Below are 14,796 nucleotides of genomic sequence, written 5' to 3'. Positions count from 1 at the left end.
AAATATTCTTGGTAGATCATATTACCCATCGGGAGGCCTGGCACCTTATGCATCTCGTGCAACGCCAACCCTAACTCCCCATGTTTGGTCAAGAACATGTTGGTGTCATGGTTGTAAATCTCCAATAATGCCAAGAAGTGGGGAACACTTATTGTCAGTCCATAAGTAGTGGCGCAGACTGCTTCATACAAACCACTCCCCTTCAACTCGACCTCGATCCGGTTTAAGATATAATGGCTTAAGCAGGTCCACCAAAGCTTATCAGATGATGCACCCAACCAAAACACCGATGATCGGTTGCTGGCATTTCTCGACCTAAATTCGCAAGCCGGTTCTTCACAGTGTTGGCAACGGTGAAGACTTCACCCCTGGGTGGGTCATTCAATCCTAAGACCCCCGGATGTAACCCAATTATCCGGTTCCGATCACTTGATCCAGGAATCACGATGTGGGTGATATATCCACAATGAACACGGTCGTGCTCCTCTGTTAACCACCACGACATTTCCCACGAGACAGTCTGGCATTGAAGTTCTGTAAGTGAGCGGTGATGGGGAATTGGAGGAAGGTTCCTCCCATCATCATGATGCAGCCATTGTTCGGCTTCTAAAGACGCAGCAGCTGGATCTTCAGTAGAATCGCCGAACAGATACTCCGGCTTCTTCAACGGATGTGTGGAACTTGAATCCTTCACTAAAGGCACATCCGTGATCAGTTGCCTTAAGGTACGATGCTCTTCCTTCCATATTAATTGTTGAAGTTCGTCTGGTGCATCCGAAGCAAATTGAGGGGCCGTCGGTACAGGGATAGGTTCGTCAGTAGTGGCGTAGGCCTCACTAGAACGACCTTCCACTCCGAGAGCATTGAGTGCGAAGGAAAATTAACTAAGATAAAACAATATATGATTATTGACACGGTCATAAATACCTATGTTGAGACAGCATAAGCGTTGAACTCATTTCACAAGCTGTAAGATAGAGTCACGACCTTATGAAGGGCAAGACGATCTTAATCACGTCGTGCACATAAAGGACAAGACATATTACCGCGCGAATAACGCAATAACATACCCTAGCCCATGTAACGCGACACCACATGAGATCGCCCCCATATGTCTTAAAACATGTTTCGACCAAGCAAAACACGTTTCGTGAAGCGTCCACTCCTACGAAGGAGAGTGACGGCTCTTTCCAATTACCTCGCCAAGGAGAGTAAAACAGGGACATCATGTAGGATCTATATTCATAATGAATTTTGGTTAAAAGAAAATAAAAAAGCTTATTAACTAGGCGAGACGATTAAGAACTACGTTATACACACGAAGGGATATAGCGTCACGTGAATAACACGATAATATACCCGCACTCCGGAATATAGCGCAGTAGGAAATTTCCCCAAGTTAATTTAGACATGCCTCGACCAAGCGAAACACGTCTTGTAAAGCGTCCTGTAAAGCGTCCACTCCCACGAAGGAGAATGGGGGCTCTTCCTAATTACCTCACCAAGGAGAACAAAGCGGGGATGCAATATGCAGAATGATATATTGATTTCATGAATAGTTCGATTACGTCAGAGGTTGAGAAATATCTACAAAGAGAGTTAATAGTTCGATTACGTCAGAGGTTGAGAAATAGCAAGCTACTACAAATGGAAAATGGCGCTATTCTACGAAATAGGATTTATCGGTCAAAAATCCGATTAAACCTACATAGTGGGCCTAATACAGATTCAGTTTCAGCCCATGACAGCTCAGATCAAGCCAAATATCTCGGAGTTTCGGTTTGAGATAGACACATAGCCAAACAGGAAAGCATGATGTGCCTACAAATCCGATTCTTGTGCACGACTAAAAAACCTAAGGATTACAAGCCTAAGTTCATCCAAATTCGTGCGTACAAGAGTTCAACCATGATTACAGGTCTCAAAAAGGTTTTAGCCGGGCACAAATTTAGGAGTTGAGAGCCTCGATATTTCCTGCAAATTGAGAACTTAATCCCCACTCAATCCTACCACTCCCAACCAAATCCAAACAATCCAAGGGCTTTGACTTGATTGGAATGCAAAGTATACATAGCCGAACTTGGCGACCACAAAAAGGAAATCACCACCAAGACATGGGTTCAGTTTTCATACATGACTACAAATACAAACTAGGTGACCAATTACAATAAAACTAAAGGCTTTGGTCGTGATCGTTCAGCCACAGACTCAGTCCTAACTTCAACCAGATTCAGGCAACAACCAAAGTTCAATCAAACAAGGTGGTGTGGCATCTACACAACATTGTTCTCCTACAAAATTAAAGCTTTCAATCTACCCCAAAATCAAAATTAAACAACAGGGCTCGATACTTATTCAAGATCAAAGCCTAAAGTTCAACTGAGATGGAAAGTTTGGGCATGGATTTACCTGAGATGAAATAGAATTTGAGAAACTCGTGAAGAGGAAGCTCTAGATCTTCAGAACACCAGGAGGAAAAGTTCAAATTCCTATTGGATTTGGAAAGTAAATCAAATTGAAAATAAAACTAGGGTTTCGGCCCTAACCTCAAAGCAATTCCTATTGGATTTGGAAAGTAAATCAAATTGAAAATAAAACTAGGGTTTCGGCCCTAACCTCAAAGCCCCAAAATTGAAGATGAAGAAGATTGAAAATAAAACTAGGGTTTCGGCCCTAACCTCAAAGCCCCAAAATTGAAGATGAAGAAGCGAAGAAGTAGGAATGAAGTTCTTACCTGAGTTAGAAGAAAGATCAAGTAAAATGAAGCTTTGACAAGAAAACCCACAAGTGCTCGAGCCCAAATCAAAATCCAAATGAAACCCTAGCTCCCAATTCGTGAATTTGGGGGAATTTGAGAAAGATTTGAGAAATTTGAGGAGAATAGGAGACAAGAATTCTTGGGAGAGGAGTTTTGAAGGAGAGAACGGTTCTTGAGGAAATGGCTCGAAGAAAATTTTGAAACGGCGAAGGAAAGGAGATAAAGGGGTCGGGTGTTTAAAAGAACCTAAAACCAAATTAAACCCGGTTCGAACCAAACCAAACCAAACCAAGCCAAGCTGGAATTGAACCAAGTCCTGAATCAGACCGAACCAAATCAAAAAAGTTCATGTGCTGACTCGCATAGCTCCGAGTCCCTAAATGGTGACTCGCACAGCTCCGAGTCACCAAATGGTGACTCGCACGTATGACAAGCTGTTTGGCCAATTCATGAGTATTCTGATCCATTTTTAGGTACTTTCGATGTATACGGAACCCGTATTCCTACTCCAATGGGTGTATGAGTCTAAACTATTTCCTACATTTACTAGGAAGTCCTTGGAGAATATCATTCAGAATATTCTTAAGGATAACCCCACAAAACTCTCATGAGTATACGAGTATAAACTAGTCCTCCTAACTCCAATGCCTTAAGAGTTTAAACTGTGTAGACTCCAGTTAACGTACGAGTATAAACTATGTTAACGCAGATCGACGCACCAATGGCTTCGCCTAAACAAAACTACGGATATGAATTCCGACGAAGATGATCAATTCAAAGTTAACTCGATGACACGAGCTAAGTTCAGAAATTTACACACCAATCTCAGTCCAAGACTTTAACAGTGGTCAGACGATAAATGTAGTACCGAAAGAATGTCATCTATTCGACAAAATACCGAGTAGATTGAAGACTGAAGAAAGCTAAAACTAATTACTGGTCCGGTCATACCGACTAAAGGTTGGGCCTATCATATCCAAAGCATTCCAGACTCTTCTATAAAAGAAACGAGGCTGGAACGATTTGGAGGGGGTATCTGTAGACGTCCAAAATTGCTGATGGGTTCCTCCACGTAGCTCAAGACAAAGAGAAGATGATGAACGACATCATATGAGTCAAAGAAGTTTATCTGACGATGATGAAACGCATGAAACGAATCGGTAAAAGCGTACAAGTCAACAAATTAACGAAACACGCGTAAAGGGGAGAGCAAGCGAACCGAAGGAATTACAGACAGCCAAAAGAGTCAAAAATACATAACACTTGGCCAGGTGACTTGCACAGCTCTGAGTCACCATGACTATCTAGGCCTCCCAAACCTCCTAAAACACGGATTTCGATGGTTTATTAGAATTCTTACGTCTCAGGACCTCCCCAATTGTTCTGAAGTTATCCTTAAGAGCGCCTGAGTGGTTATTTACTACAGATGACGTCAAAACACTTAATCTTATCAGAAAATACGGCGACAAAAGCCTATAAATAGAAGTCCAGGGTCTTCAATTGAGAGGATTTGAAATCTGAGGGTGAGGTGCTGTCCAATTGAACAGTAGACCACGAATTTTAGAGGAGAATTAGCAGATCTTGGCGAACTTTTTCATAAAGAAAAAGCCTTCGAAAGATTTAAGATTATCTCCCCCTCTTTCCTCCGGATCAAACTTTGTTTTGATCTCGAGAAGAGCCACAATCTCGCTTGGTCGTGATTATCGCTGCTACGATTGTTTCCTTCATGAAGCAAGAGCATAATTACACTTGTCAACCGGATTTGATCCGCAGCGGTCCAAGGACTAACGTGTCCCTGGCACAGGCAAAGAGCCCACGCAAAATAGCGGGTGATAAACGTCCTCTGCGTTTTGTTTGATAAAGTTATAATCTTATTTTTTTTATTGTAAGAAGATCTTATAAAAAGATCAACTTTTCTTTGTTTTCTTCGAACTTGTAATCTTATTTTTTTTATTGTAAGAAGATCTTATAAAAAGATCAACTTTTCTTTGTTTTCTTCGAACTTGTAATCGATAAACGGTGTAACAGGTTTGATGACAATGAAAGCAACTTTTGACGAAAACAGTCACCTTCTTTGAAGGATTATTCTTTGACTCTCTTGTTAAAGGCTCTCAAAATCTGTGCTTGGTAGATCTTAATTCTTTGTTGAGCTTGGAGTCTCAGCTCATCTAATGCTTCTAGTTCTTAGAGGTGCTTTTGATGATATTCTCAGGTTTCCATTTTCTTAGCAATGGTGATTCTTGTGACGGTGCCTGAATTTCCAATGGGATCACGGTCTCACATCCATAGACCAAGAAAAATGGCACGGAGCCAGTGGGAGCGTGGACTATTGTTCTATAAGCCCGTAGACATTCTCCAAGTTTCTCATCTCAATCTCATTTGTTAGAGGGGATGAACTTTTTCAGAAGTTTGATAATGGTTTTGTCAAAAGCTTCAACTAGACCATTAGCAGCATGTTTGTATGGCATAGAAGCCACATCTTGAATTCTAAACTTGTTCTAAGTCTTGAATTCTGAACTTGTTGCAAAATTTAAAGAATGGTCGACTGATAAATTACGGACCGTTGTCATGAATGATTCGCCTAGGAATGCTGAATTGATAAATCACATGATGTCTTAAGAATATGATCACTTGAGAAGTCTTGACTTCTCTAAGGGGAACAGCCTCGGTTCATTTAGAGAAGTAATCTGTGATGGCGAGGGTGAATCAATGGCCTTTGGTGGATGGCGGACTGATCGGCCCAATGATGTCCATGCCCCAAGCATCAAATGGCCATGAGGCAACTGTCGGATCCAATTCTTCTAAAGGTTGAGGTAGAAAATCAAACTTGACACACATGACATCGTTTAGCATACGCTAACGCTTCTGTTAGCATTGTCAGCCAGTAGTAACCTAGACGAAAAAGTCAGTCCTGAAGTTTGGGACCTAATTAGTGATCTCCACGTGTACCATCATGGGCTTCCTTTAATGCTTTTTGAGCTTCAGTTGGTGATAAGCATCGGATCAAAACATCGTTCGAGAGATCATCGGTACAAAGTCTACGTGGCACAATCATAGAAGAAGAACGGAGATCTTCTTTGAATAGTTATTGCTTTCTTCGGATTATCTGGTACTATCTTGTGCAAGACATAGTCGATGATTGGGAACCACCAATCATTACTCTCGAAGTGAGTTGGCATGACATAAACTTCGTTGTCTTCAAGAATTTGCTTCGGAGAGCATAATTAGTGGCTAGCCACGGTGATGCGCCTAGTAGATTTGGGTGCCAAAGCAAGTGTGGTTGCAAGGGATGCTAGAGCGTTAGTATGAGTGTTCTCAAGGTGAGTTATGTAGCTAATGTAGAAGCCTTCGAAGGACTGAGCAAGCTTTGTTGCCGCTTTGTGGTAGGGTATAAGGTCACTATGACGGACCTCATATTCTCCTTTGATCTGATTCATGATCAACTTGGAGTCACCGTGGGCTTCAAGATATTTGACGCCCATGTATTGAATGAGTTGTAGGCCGCTTACAAGGGCGTTATACTCATCTACGTTGTTGGATCATGGATCGGTCAATGAGTAGGCCCGAGTAAGAACATGTCTATGGGAATCGATCAGCACTACCCCCACTCCTGTGATGATTGCTCTTTTGTGGTTGCGTTGTGATGCGCCATCGAAGTACAGTTTCCATATCTGATGGTCTGAAGTAGTATTCGACTCAAAGACTTCATCCGGGATGTCTTCATAGAGCTTGGGAAACTTGAGAACAGGGTGTTCTGCTAAAAAGTCAGCTATTGCTTGACCTTTGACTGCTTTATGTGGCATGAATGTCATGTCGTACTATAAGAGCAGTATCGCCCATTACGCTAACCTGGACTTTAGTGATCCAGGTTTCATCACGATTATTCATAGTGTGAATAGATTGGCCGGTGAGGTAGTGTCACATCTTCTGAATTACAAAGACCATTGCTAAACATTCCTTTTCGACTAGATTATAGCGATGCTCGGCACTAATCATAGTCTGACTGAGGTAGTAAATGACTTGCCCATGGCCATTTTTATTCTTCTGGACAAGGAGTGCTCTAAGAGAATAATCCATTACTCTGACATATATTTAGAATGGTTTACCTAATACTGGTGCGGCTAGAATCGGCGGCTTCATGAGATAACCCTTGATCTCATTGAAGGCTTCTTGACATGTGTCATCACAGACAAAAGAAATACCTTTCTTCATGAGTCTCTAAAATGATTAACATTTCCCAAATATGCTGGAGATAAACCTTCGGATGTGGGCTAATCGTCCTTGTAGTCCTCTGTGTTCTTTCAGAATACTCCTAAGGGTATTCTGAAGGTTGTGTGCTTTTGATCATCTGGATACATTTTGATTTGATTGTATTCAAAAACCTGTCTATAAAAGACATTCTCTCAAACCCGCACATGTTGTCAACCATAAAATCAGTGATGGGGAGAGGAAACTCATCTTTTAGGCAAGCGAAATTAAGATCCAGAAATTTGATGTAGATTCGGATCTTGTCACTCTTTTTCATCACCACCATGATGTTAGCTAGCCAATCGGGGTGTTGTTTCTTACGGATGAATCCACATTCAATGAGTTTGAGGATTTCCTTCTCGATCTATTCAAGCAACTCAGGACAAAAGCGTTGTTGTTGTTACATGACCGGCTTAACGTTAGGGTTGATGTCAAGACAGTATACAGCCACATTGGGATCAAGACCCAGCATGTCTTCATAGCTCTAAGTGAAGACATCGATGTATTTTTGTAGGAGACCTACCATATCTTCCTTTTTAGTGGATGATAGACTCTCGTTGATGAAGATGGACTTGGGGTTAATTTTGTCGTCTATGTTGATCTGAACCACTTTATCTTCAGTGGGTGGCTCCCTGACTTCGAAACGTGACTCCCATTGTTTCTCAAGTTGCTTTGCCCATGAATCATCTTCAAGATCCTCAAACACTCCGGATTCATCGATATCCATGGTTAGGTTGTATTTTACCATATTGGTTGTGAATTTACTACGTAAGGCCCCAACGCTAACGTTGGAATTCCAGTTGGATGTGTCTAAAGAGCTTCTTAGAAAGTCATCAGATGCTGGTCCTGTTTGTGGCTCGGATTTAGGAGAAATGTAACCGACTCCTCTTTTGGTTCGATTGTAATAATTAAGAACTTCACCTTCCAGTATAAAGGGGATCAAAGAGACTCTTAGTCCTCTATTGTAATTCAACTTTTGTTTTGCAGTTAGGATGTATCCTATTGTTGTCATAATTTGCTGAGACTGCTGGTTGTATCGGGAGAATTCTAGTGCTACCTTAGCTTCTTCATCAGAATTTGACAAATGAGGTTGTGTCTCAACTTTTCCTAAGATGATTGGATTCGAAGTATCCTCATTGAATCGGACCATGAAGGTGGCATCCTCTGAGTTGTCTAGTTGCTTGTGAGTGGAGTATGACTTGCTTATTGCCAGTTCCAAAGCTAGCATGGCCATCAGAATTTTGACTCTTGAGTTTTCAAACTCATAGTGTAAAGAGTAGTCGTACGCAAACTCATCTTCTATAGATTGGTCAATATAGAGATCTTCTAAGGTAATTACAAGTGGATCTATCTCCCAGATTAAATCATCAATGGAATCTAGATCGACATCTGCTTCATTACCACTATCCTCATCGTTGAGGAGTGTTTGCGGAAAAAGTTGCTGTATTCATTGCTGCATTCATTACAACTTCGATCGTTACAATGAAGTAAAAAGATAGCCTTTTTATAAGACCGATACACAATGAAAACAAAATAGATACAACTCTTTTCAAACAAACGCAAGATCTGTTCATCATCTCTTGCTTGCATGGGTCTTTTGCCTGTGACGGGGATGTTGATATCCGTGGACCACCGGGGCACTCAGATCTGGTCCGATAAAATCGGGCAGAGTTTCGTCTATCCGCGGGGGGATTTTAGAAACTCTGAACCCCGTCGATCCGCGTGGGATCTCAGAGGTGTAAAGCTTATGTCTCGGCTTAAAACGAGACACTAGCTCTTCTTGGTATCAACGCTAAGGCCAATACCAAGGGGAAGAGATGAATGAAGAGGGGGCTGATGTAGATCCTCTGACTCCTCGCTCCGGCAGGGCTTCGCCGCTCTCTTAGAAAACCCCGACTCCTTCCTCCGGCAGGGCTTCGCCGCTCCTCTCTGGAATTTCAGATCTCAAAGGCTAAAGCTCTAGATCTGAAATTTAGACTCCGTTTAGGTATTTTGTTGGTTCCCCTGTATATTCTTCGTCCGGATTCGGATTTGAGTGATTCCAGGTGCGTTGGATGCACGACGAAGAGTTTGATCCGCTCTGGTGATTGGATTATCTGTAGAGTGGTCGAGGCATGAAGGGCGTTGTCCTTTTTGTGAAAAGTGCCGGGCTTCCCGATTGGTCCGGGTCTTCGTGATTCCGAAGTCCTATCCGCTCACGTAACTCGTCGATTCACTTTAGTCGTTCGTCGACGTCGATTAGGCTCATGTGGATTGGATGGTGACGTTCATCGTCGCTCGTTAACACTGAACCGGTTGTGGAGAACTATAGGCAATTTTTGATGCCTACAGATACCCCCTCCAAAGTGTTCCTGACTCGTTTCTTTTATAGAAGAGGCTGGAATACTTTGGATGTGATTTATCTGGCCTTCAGTCGGCGTAGTTAGCTTCAACTCTGGACTCTTTCGATTTTCGATCTATCTGATGCTTTGACGAATAGCCGAGGTTCTTCCGGCGCTGCGTTTATCGTCTGGCCGTCGTCGGAGTCTTAAGTCTGCAACTGATGAATTGAGTTTGGCCCGTGTCATTGAGTTGACTTTGAACTACCTGCGCCACATTGTGCTGGCTTAGGGTTTCGGATCCCCGTGTGTTGGCTTTTTGTCGCAACGCTTTGACCGGCGTTGACCTAGGGTTACGCGTTGACCAGCGTCCACCCTAGGGTTTAGATTCGTCAAATGTCGACTTTCGTTGCAACGCGTTGACTGGCGTTGACCTAAGGTTACGCGTTGACCGGCGTCCACCTAGGGTTTCGAATCGTCGAACGTTGACTTCGGTTGCAACGCGTTGACTGGCGTTGACCTAGGGCTACGCGTTGACCGGCGTCCACCCTAGGGTTTCGAATCGTCGAACGTTGACTTTTGTTGCAACGCGTTGCTTGGCGTTGACCTAGGGTTACGCGTTGACCGGCGTTGACCCTAGGGTTTACGGATCGCCATTAACACAGTTTATACTCGTACGTTTGCTGGAGTATACACAGTTTAAGCTCTTAAGGTATTGGAGCACGGTGGTCCCAAGTGTCGGGGCTGCAGGACCAACTGTTAAAGTTGATTCATCTGCATGTGTGGATTTTATCCTGAATTTGTTGGGTGCTCAAGGCACGAGACCAACTAGGGGAGTTGATGCGTCAATGACTCGCAGTTATAGAATTTTTGGCAAATCCTCAGCCATCAACGGATTTGATGAGCCTTTACCGACTACCGTTTGAGTCGGGCTAGCATGCGGATTGTTTAAGTCCGTTCCGCATGTGACGTTGTGCTAAGAGAGTTAACGCTCTTAGTGCTACGATATTGAATACGTAGACTTCGTCTTTCTCACGGGAATAGACTACCCGGCGACGCGTGTTAGGCGTTGACTTTAGGATTTTTGGCTAATCCCCAGCCTTCAACGGATTTGATTAGCCTTTACCGACTACCGTTTGAGTCGGGCTAGCATGCGGATTGTTTAAGTCCGCTCCTATGTGACGTTTAAGCTAAAAGAGTTAACCCTTTTAGTGCTACGATACTGAATACGTAGACTTCGTCTTTCTCACGGGAATAGACTACCCGGCAACGCGTGTTAGGCGCTGACTTATCCTTACTTAGGATTCAGGATAAAATTCCCCGTGCGTGTGAGGCACGGATTATGGTGTTATTAATAACAACCTGCCACAATGTTGAATATGTGGTCTTTTGTCCTTTTTACGGTCAAGGACTAACCGGCAATGCGTGTTAGACATAGGCTTTGGGATTTTTGGCAAACCCCCAGCCATCAACGGGTTTGATGTGCCTTTACCGATTACCGTTTGAATCGGGCTAGCATGTGAATTATTAAAACCCGTTTCACATGTAACGTTGTGCTAAGAGAATTGCTTCTCTTAGACTTAATGCTATGATTTTGAATACATAGACTTCGTCTTTCTCACGGGAATAGACTACCCGGCAACGCGTGTTAGGCGTTGACTTATCCCTACTCAGGCTTCGGGATAAAATTCCCCGTGCATCGAGTGCCCGGATTTGACAATCGTGTCTTTTCTAAAAGCAAAGACAGATTGAGAAACGGGAGAGGAAGAATTTTATATTCTATCTCCCGGTGCTGAAGAGGAAGAATTTTATATTCTATCTACAGCTGGAAAGGGAACTTGAGGTGGGATCCCCCACCCCCAGAATCCGGAATGATGAACTGGGAGTGGGTTCTCCACTCCGAGCATCGGAAAGGTCCGAGGAGAGGAAGAATTTTATATTCTATCTCCCGGTGCTGAAGAGGAAGAATTTTATATTCTATCTACAGCTGGAAAGGAAACTCGAGGTGGGATCTCCACCCCCAGAATCCGGAAGGATGAAACTAAGAGTGGGATCTCCACTCCGAGAATCGTAACAATTCGGATAACCCTAACTGTCGGAAGGTTTGATTACCCGATTTGGAAGTGGACCTCTCGTTCATTGGGGGAATCGAGAGGAGATTTTGGCTGTGGCCCTAACTGTATGAATGTTTGACCAAGCAGGAGTTTGAGACGACCTAACTGTCGGAAGGTTTGATCGCTCGATTTGAAGGTGGACCTCTCGTTCATTGGAGGAATCGAGAGGGGATTTTGGCTTTGGCCCTAACTTTTATAGGTTTGACCAGAACGCAAAGAGAGTGGAATACGGGTAGCAAAGAAAGTGCCAACCCATATTACCACTCAAAGGGAGACTTTAATGTTAGGCGTTTAGGACCTAGCACGTTGAGTCTGAGAAACGCCAATGACTGGCAGATGGGAATGTTGGTGGGTCCACTGTCGTTTGATTTGATCAGCGGATGGTTTGGTGAGGAAAGATTAACCTACCAGAAGATTGGATCTCTTCTCACAAAAATAACTCATAAGAGTTAGAGAATAAGAAGAGACATTCTGACCTTCAGAGTTCGAACGTGAATTTCTTATTCACCAATTCCACAATGATTGGGTTATCCCTAAGAATACCCATGTGGTATTCTTTCGGGAACTTCCCGATGCATTGGATAATCCACCCCCAGTTTCTCTCTTGGAACTGGGTTTGACTTGGTTGTCCGACCGGGTTATCCTTAAGAATATTAGCGTAATATCCTCCAGGAACTTCCCGTCAATGGTAGGAAATAGTTTAGACTCATATACCTATTGGAGTATCAGGGAGCAGTTTAACCTCTTATACCGGTAGGAGGAATGAGAAACAGTTTATACTCGTATACTCTTTGGAGTGAGAAGCAGTTTATACTCTTATACTTATCGGAGTATCGAGAAACAGTTTATACTCGTATACTCTTTGGAGTGAGAAGCAGTTTATACTCTTATACTTATAGGAGTATGTTTATACTCTTGTACTCTTTGGAGTATTGAGGAACAGTTTATACTCTTGTACTCTTTGGAGTATTGAGGAACAGTTTATACTCTTGTACTCTTTGGAGTTTTGCCGTTTTCAATTGGCTTACCCTAGCGTTATAACGCCGGCATCAACCAAGGTCTGGATGTTATTCTTGAGAGCAAAGCATTCCTTGGTGGGGTGGAGGATCCTTCTGTGGTACTCGCAGTACGTTGGATCCGCAGAATCGCCATCTTCCTCTTGATGCGTGATGGGCGGGAGTTTGATTTTGTTGTTTTCGAGAAGGGTCTCGAAAATAGCTGGAACGTCTTCGTCTTTGAACGAGTACTCGTTTTGGAGCTCCTCGTCTGAATTCTCCTGTTGTTCCCAGGACTGCTGTTGTGACGTTTGATCATCGTCAATAACCGTTGCAGGTACGTCCTCTTCATCATGAGGTACGAGATCCGAATCCAGAGGGTTAACCATCGGTTGGTTTCTCTCGACCTTTCGCCTTCTGATGAAGCGTTCAGCCTGTTCTCCTCGAGCCTTCAACTCTTTCCAGGTATTGAGCGGCTCTATTCCCATCACGTCCAAGATGTCAATGGACAAGTTGTTCTGACAAGTCTGCAAGAGGAATTCCTCCGTGACGGGATCCCTGCAGTTCATTGCCTGATTGCGGAAGCGTTTGATGAAGGTATCCACCGACTCTCCGCCTTTTTGTTTCTCGTCGAAGAGTGTCCTGATCGACACCTCGGTGTCATCATCGAAGAAATGGGCGAGAAACATGCCTTCCAAGTCCTCCCAGCTGTTGATGCTTCCGGGCTTGAGACGGCGGTACCAATCGAAGGCAGGCCCGCGAAGGGTGCCAACGAATGACCGAACCATCAAAGGCTCGTTGCCCGAGATTACTCCCAAGTGAGACTTGAAGTAGATCAGATGTTGAGTGGGCGAGCCCTTTCCGTTGAACGGCGTGAAGTTGATCAGGTTGAACTTCGCCGGATACGGGATCGAATCCCATTTCCTCGGGTAAGGATACGGAATGCCGGTCCTCTTCACCTCCCGAGTAGACATCAGGGCGTCGATTTTTCTTTCGAGCTCCTTTATCTTTTTGGCCTCACCCACGTCCTGTTTTGGATGAGTTTCGAGAGGAATCATACGGCCACCCCCAGTGTTGTCACTACTGGTGGGTCCACCCCCAGCGCTATCATCACTGGTGGGTCCACCCCCAGCGCTGTTAATTTTAGTGGGGCCACCCCCAGTATTCTCGGGTGGTGTGTCGGCCATGATGATTTCGTCCACCTTTGGGTTGCTACCAACTGCGGCGTTCTGGGTGCGACGGTTGGATTCAGCTAGCTGACTTGACAAAGCGCGGATTTGTTGGTCGTGCATTTGCTTCATCTCCTGCATAGCCATTCCCATTTCGATCTTGAAGATTTCCTTCTGCCTAGCCAGGGCCTCTTCAATGATTTTGGCTATCTGATCTGTATTGACCATGAGCACCTCTCGAGCTTGCCCTATGCTAGACGTTGTGTCGTCAGAAGCGAGAGCGGAATAGGAATCCGAGAGTTCATCATCGGAATGTACTCCCTCATGGATCCCACAGTAATTGTCATATCTGACGGCTTCTAGCTGAAGCTGAGCTGTTCCCGAATTGACCCTGCTTCCTGGAGAGGAATTAGGGTCGGAACCACCTGAAATGATTGGGGACTTTCCCTTGTTGACCATGTTGATGGTGACTTCTAGGGGTTCATCATCTCGATCAACCGATCCTCTTTGGTGAGAATGCCTTGATTTGGGCTTCATCATTCCATCGGAAATTCCCTCGAATATCGAGACCCTCTGTGGAGCGGTCTTGGGGCAGCTACAAGCTGATAATACTGCCCTGATAAGTTTGGTACACGGACAGTGAGAGTCCGTTTCCCGGGTGTTTCTCTTTCGAGATTCATTCGCACCCCCAGCCCGATAGTACAACTCATCGACGTTGCGGTCGGAGTAACCTATCGGCTGCTCACATGGGTTCTCAGGTATAACGCGTTCGTTTGTTCGACGCGTCTTCTTCTGAGTAGACATTGCCTTGTTGGCCTCTGCAAGAGTCGCACGTTTGGAATCACTCCTTTGTGAGGGTGAAACCTTAACGGGCTCTTGGTCCTTTGCACGCACCGCCGAGCTGGTTGTTGCAGAGTTCGATTTGTTAGGAGGTCGTGTACGACCCCCAGTCTGGATGTTGGCTCGAAGCTCCTTCAACGATCCCCAACTTTCCTTGACAAGCGCTTTTCCTCGATTCTCGGGTAGAGCATCGATACGGTTGTTCGGAAGATTCCTAGACTTGGGGAAATCCACGCTGCGGTGGGGCTTTACCGAAGGTTCGGGACCTGAAATGGACGAAGGTTGGAAAGCAATACTACCTGCTTTTACCTTAGGTGTTGATTCGGCCTTTGGTATCCAAACTCGTTCGGACCT

This window comes from Asparagus officinalis, chromosome 5, assembly GCF_001876935.1.
Source record: "Asparagus officinalis chromosome 5, Aspof.V1, whole genome shotgun sequence".
NCBI classification, from domain to species: Eukaryota; Viridiplantae; Streptophyta; class Magnoliopsida; order Asparagales; family Asparagaceae; genus Asparagus; species Asparagus officinalis.
This window is presented reverse-complemented; position numbering follows the sequence as displayed.